Source organism: Stegastes partitus, unplaced genomic scaffold (genome assembly GCF_000690725.1).
Source record: "Stegastes partitus isolate 25-593 unplaced genomic scaffold, Stegastes_partitus-1.0.2 Scaffold53, whole genome shotgun sequence".
NCBI classification, from domain to species: Eukaryota; Metazoa; Chordata; class Actinopteri; family Pomacentridae; genus Stegastes; species Stegastes partitus.
The window spans coordinates 903,962-910,638 of NW_007577784.1; positions in this window are offsets into that span (position 1 = coordinate 903,962).

A 6,677-nucleotide genomic window follows, 5' to 3' on the forward strand; every position below is an offset into this window, starting at 1 on the left:
GCCCATGTACTGGACCAGCACCATCTACACGGCCTGTATCGCATTGACATGTGTTTGGGAAATGAAGTGTTTAAGGAAAGAGAATGTTTATGTTTGTTCAAACGGAGCTTCATGGTTTTGCTTCATAGAAATTTCACCTTTGTCGGTATGAAAAGCCACCCCATCAATAGAAGTTGTTTCCTTTAATCAGGACGGTACACAGAGGATGAACTTATCATGATTAACTGGCTACGCAGTTCAGCTATGAGTGACAACATGCTCTGCAACAATGCGATTCTCTTTGATGTGCCCTAGTTAACGTCAGATAGTGTGAATAACTCAGTGAAGCAGATCTCAGGTGAGCAGGTAATGGACAAAAACACATTGCTGTTTGCGACTGACCAGGGGGTGACAATCTGCCACGCATGACCGACGCTCGGCCCATGAGCCGTAATGATCGGCAGACCATGACTTTAAACGGGCAAAAGTTATTCCTGGAATCAATTTCGGGGAATTTTGTTGAAACAGGATAATGACATTACTCTATGACGATAACTGGCTGTTTTACTATAGTATTATATATATATATATATATATATATATATATATATATTAATATAATATACTAAATACACATATATATAGAGAAAAAAGTGTTTTACTGTTGCAATGGTGATGTCTGCGCGCATAGACGCAGCGCCCCCTTCAGGAGACAGCAAATGTTAACATTTTGAGTGTATTGTCTATCCCAGATGTTCATTCCCCAAAACTTGCAGCTGGGAGACTTTGCTGGGCGTCAGGACAGTGAACGATGCTGGAATTGCGGCGATCGGTTGTGATGTGGACGTACGACACCAACACGGAGTCTGATCGGAGACTACGTTAGCAGTTACCCGAGAGAGAAGGAAGCAATCGGTATGAACGTAAACAAAGGAGGAAGAGGAGGAGAGGCGGGATCCATGCTGGGCTAAAGGCTAACCCCTCCAGACCAGCAGGACCGTCCTCCTACTCTCCAATGTCCGCTCCCTCAACAACAAGCTGGACGTTTGCTGAGAGAAACCCTCAGAGAGTGGAGGGACTGCTGTGTGTCTGCTTTAACAGAAACATGGCTCCATGACAGCATCTCAGGGGAGGGGACGACATTACTCCAGGTGGACAGACAGCTAGCTCTGGGCAGCATCTGCAGCTTCACCATCGTCACACCATCATGTGTGTCTTTGTGTCCATGAAGACCTACCAGGACCTGAAGAGGTTCACTTTGTTCAACGAATGGCGGCGCACATGGATGCAGCGCCCCCTTCAGGAGACAGCGAACATTTAGTGTCTTATCCAAGATGTGCATTCTGCAAAACTTGCTGGTTGAATAATCCTGAAGAAACGCTCTCTCATCTTGCCTGTACTGCTGTGTGTGTACAGCAACATGACAATAAAGCTGATTTGATTTGATTTGATTGATAACTCTGTAGAATTCTAGATAATTCTATAGAACTCCAAATAACTCTATAAAATTCTAAATAATTCTATAGAACCCTAAAGAATTCTATGGAATTCTAAATGCCATGGTGATGGATACACAGATATATACACATACATATATATATTGTCACTTTTCTTTAAAAGATGAACATTTAATAGTATTTTTTAAATATCATCTAACATTAGGTAAGTGAATTCAGTCTACATTTTGTCTTCTTCTTTTTTTTTAACAGTGTGGTTTGGACAAAGAGAACACATGAATTGAGACTGGCTTTAAGTTGAATGCAGAGAAAACACTGTCCTGATAAGAGTACACTGCATTATCCCAGGAAAAATACACAATGTTCTACATTATTGTGCATATTATACCATTTTAGTTTGTTTTACCTTGACAGTTAGTACGATTAAGTGAGATATTGCAAACATGATGCAGCTGGATGGGGTTAATGGACCAATTTAACACAACTGAATGACCTATTGTGGAACCTATTATTACATCGAAATACAGTCACTTCTAAAGAACAGTATGGAGTAAATCTAGTTAACTGCTTTCCATCACTGTTGCATTTAACGCTGCAGATGTGACGAGTGGGAGATTCTCAGGTAACCATGGAAATGCTTCATGTTGAAAGCTTGAAAGTTGCTTCATGCTTATGCGGCTTTGTATTCATGAGGATGCTGCCCTCTGCTGTTGGAAGAGCATCACTGCATGTTACAGATGTTCTATTCTAACTGGTAATATGTACAGCAGAGTGATGTAAACAAACCAAAGGTGAACAGAATGCAGGTGACTAGTGTTAGTGTGATGAAACTCAAATGTGACTGTTTGGACTAAGAACAGCGAGCCTAGTCATCAAACTCACCAGGAAAATAAAAAACAAGCAGAGCTGCTTTATTGCACAGCCTAAATCTTCAACAAAACCCAGGTAGCTCAGAGGTTGTTGTTCAAGTGAAGTGGATTTTTGAGAATGGTTTAGATATCCAAAGGGAAGGAAAAAGCCCCATGAAATGTGCAGAGGAGAAGCAGAGAAGTCAGACTGCACTCTGTGTCATTTCACAATTGTATACACCTGTAGTTTTTTATTTTCATCTTTTGGACAGCGCCCAGCTTCTTCAAGAGACAACCAAATCTGTGCATGTTCAATAGGAAAGAATACAGCAGTGATTCAAAAAAGAACTCAAGAAAGACTCTCTGATTAAACTGAATGTAAAGTATGTTGCCAATCAGGGCCGCAAGATGGCTCTGGAGTTAGTACCGTTGCCTCACAGCAAGAAGGTCGCCGGTTCACGTCCCGGTGAGGACACCTGGGATCTTTCTGCATGTTCTCCCCGTGCAGCGTGGGTTCTCTCCGGGTTCTCCGGCTTTCTCCCACACAGTCCAAAAACATGCTGAGGTTAATTGGTGATTGTAAACTGTCTATAGGTGTGAATGTGAGTTGTTTGTGTAAGTGTGGCCCTGTGATAGACTGGTGACTTGTCCAGGGTGTCAGCTGGGATAGACTCCAGCCCCCCAGCGCCCCTAGTGAGGATTAAGCGTTGTATAGAGAATGAATGGATATCAGATCTACTTCAAACTTGGCAGGTGTATCACTCGGAGCTGCAGAGTTTCAACAACAAAAAAAACAAATACTGAGGCAATGTTCCAAGATTCTGTCAGCGATTAGAAGACGTAGGAAATTTATCGCTGACTGTGACGCCTTTCTTATTTGATCCAAACACACCTGTGACAGCGGGCATCTGAAAGAGGTTTCTATAAAATGTCCATGTTGTTTGCTTGGTGTCAGGATTGTTTTGTTTTGTGCAGCGGCATCAGTCTGTGGAATCATCTGTGGAATGAGGGCGACATCAGAGACGGTATCAGCACGTCTCACATTAGATGATTTCAAGCGCCTGGGTGGAGATCACAGTCCTGAAAGTCCTGTTGTACTGGATGTACGTCGTCCTGCTACCAGCCTTTTAGTGTCCTGAGCACTGACGAGTTAGTAGAAAAGTCTAGTTTTATACAGTACATTCACTGCAATATTTGTTTATGGTTATTTGTGCAGCCTAACTGTCTTATGTTAGGTGTTTGTGTGATCTTTTCAGAGTATGTTGTAGTTTGTAGCTTATCTGCAGTCGATAAAAAATACTTCTTCATGATTGATTTATGGATATTTCACCCTGTCAAGGCAGTTTTTTGGCCAGTATTTTCAATCATGCTTTCCAATCTACGCTCAAGTATTTGTGTTAGTTCAGGAAGTTAATTTGAACTTCTGAAAGGAAACGAATATCTGGTCATTATTTAAATATATAAATATACTTCTCTTCTATTTACACAGTCTGCATCTCACCAAAAAGTCCCAAAGTTTTTGTCACATGCACTACTGAGCACAAAAGTTTGGTTTTTATACAGAATCTGGTGCAAACTGTTTGTTTTTGGTCATTTTTAAAATAAGACATGTAGAATAAAGTGATTTTGATGTGATTGCTTTTTTTCTTTTTTTCTCCCCTGACAAAACCAAAAGGCAAAACATCAGAAGTTCAAGGACTGATGAAAAGTTTTGGGCTTACACAAGTGGAGAAAGAGGAAATATGTGGAGATGAGCAGGGGAAGGACCTGCAGCAAATGGTCACGGGCCAGACTCGAACTCACGACCTCTGCATCGAGGGCTGTAGCCACTGTTCATGGGACGCCTGCCCAACCTGTCGAGCTATCCGAGCACCCCAGACTGAAGAAAAGTCTTTTTCTTTTTGCAGTGTTGTGCTTTGATGAATTGTATAATTTTGAGTAATTCTCGGGTTCAGAGGGTTTGACTCATTGGGTACGACTGAAACTCAAAGAAGCAGCAAAGTGTAGCATCAAGTGTTCCTGATTTGTTTGCTCTTTCTCTCGTTCATCATAGAAACATCCTCCTGTAAAAATGTTGCAGGACCAGTTTTGCAAAAGTCAGCTGAAACCAGAAATGCATTGCTTGTTCGCCTTTCCGCATTGTACTAAATGCGATTTTCATCGTGCCTTCAGACGTTCACATGACATCTGAGTTTGAAGGGCTGTCGAAGAAAAGAAGAAAAGCTTCGGGCTATTTTTTTCCTATCATCTTTGAGCTACTTCATAAACAATGAATCCATCTGATGGTAATACGTTTTATTTAGTCTTAACACACTTTTGTTCTGATTTGGTGCTTTCTCGTGAATTTTGCTATTTTGAGGGCAGTGCTAGCCTCCTTCTTGCTACCTGATTTGGAGAAAAAAACAAACTTTATTCATGCAATATAGTGTTTGTTTTTTTTATTTTTTTTATTGCTATATTAGAAGTTTTTAAATCTTTTTTGATGATCACTGATTCTATGAAAACTCTTTTTTTTTCGTCAGCCATCACTCAGATGCCCGCTGTTGGAGTGGAACACGGCAGGATCAACAGGTAACTGGAAACATACAGTTTATTTCAGTTTAAATTAGAGATTAGATAGAACTTTATTGATCCCTTTGGTAGGGTACCTCAGGGAAATTGTTGAATGTTCTAACATCAAATTTAATTGGGACGTTTTTTTGTTTGTCAGAGGTCTGTGTCTGCCCTCATGCTTCTCTCGTAAGTTTGAATACAATACGTGTGATGAGTTTTTCAGTTGAAACAATTCAGTGCAATGTAGGAACACACACTCACTGTGTCTACTGAGACCTGCCCATTTATCCTCAGGGCTGGCATCCGCTTTTTCTGCCTTTTGCATCGGGCTGCTGTCAGGAGCAGCAGGAGGTCTGCTGCTGGGAACGACTGCAGTCGTTGTGCTTGAGTCACTGGAGCTCCTGGCTGACAACAGGCAGGTCATGGACCAGTTAAACACCTACATCGTGGACTATAATCTCCTCTCTGAAGCAGAGCATGTATCACAAAGGACCAGTAATGATCGCCTGCTCAACATTTACATATGTCTGCTGCTTGAGGATTTTGGCGTTTTTTCAGCAGCAGTGTCACTGGCAGTCGGTATCGTTACTGGTTCATCAACGTATGACTTGGTGATTAAAAAATATGGTGAAACAGCAGAAGGAAAGGCCCTTGCTTTAGCTGGAAATGTGTGTCTAATGTGTGTAACTGTAACTGGCTATGCTCTGGGTCTAGCTTTAGATGGTTTTATAATATACACTTCCAGTGTTAGTATCAGAAGCTGGTATGATGTTTCGATAATCTTCATGTGTGTTCTAGTCCTCTTTATGAGCTTTGCACTCTGCTGCAAATATACATTTATTGTTCTTTTCTTAACACCGCTGAACATACCAGTGGTTACATTCATTATATTTACATTACTTTTTTTGCTGAAAACAAAGTTGATTCTTATGGTTGTTTTAATTCCAGCCATTTTTTGTGGAATTATTATGGAAAACAAAGATTTCACGCTAATCATTGCACCTGTACCATTGATGTTGATTATAACTGACATCTTTAACATCGCAAGACAGCCAATTGTTAACCTGCAGACACCAGCATCCACAAACACAGACAGTGCTGTGGTAGAAGGCGTTTTTGTTGGAGTACTGATTACTCACCTGCTGGTGGTTGCTATAGGAATGTCACTATTTGTGTCTTTCCAAAAGGGCGGAGCAGCTAAAATCGGGACTGTTGCTGCAGGTTCTGGTGGAGCAGTTTTGGCTGTTATTAAGTCAGTAACGCCTGTGCTGGGTCCAGGTCCCACCATAGGAGCTCTGATGGGCGTGGCGGGGGCAGTGGGGGTATCGCTTTCTGCGGCAGGAGCAGCAACAGACAAGTATGGACATCTGGTAGACCGCTATGGGTTGGTAGGAAGATTGGGTGTGACAGCGGGGGCAGCTTTAGGAGCTTTCCTGCACCCATGTAGCCACGGTGGACTGTCAGCATTGTTCATGGCTCTGTGTGCAGCTACCATTCCAGCTGGTCTCTATCTTCAGACGCAAAAGGACGATATGTGGTGGGTGTTTAAGTGGTGTTTACGCATAATAACAACCATATATTTTCTCATATTGTTACATTTTAACTCTACCGTTCCCAGTGTTGAATTTTCTAAGTTTTTTGTATTTGGATTTACGTATTTGATGCAATTGTGCTTGCTTGTCTCAACACTCAACAATGATCGTCAATATATTGGCTCTACATATTCAGTTTAATCTGAGAGTCTTCTTGAGTTCTTTTTTGCAAGAGAGAAAAGCCAACAGCTACAATATATGAATCACTGCTGTATTCTTTCCTATTGAACATGCACAGATTTGGTTGT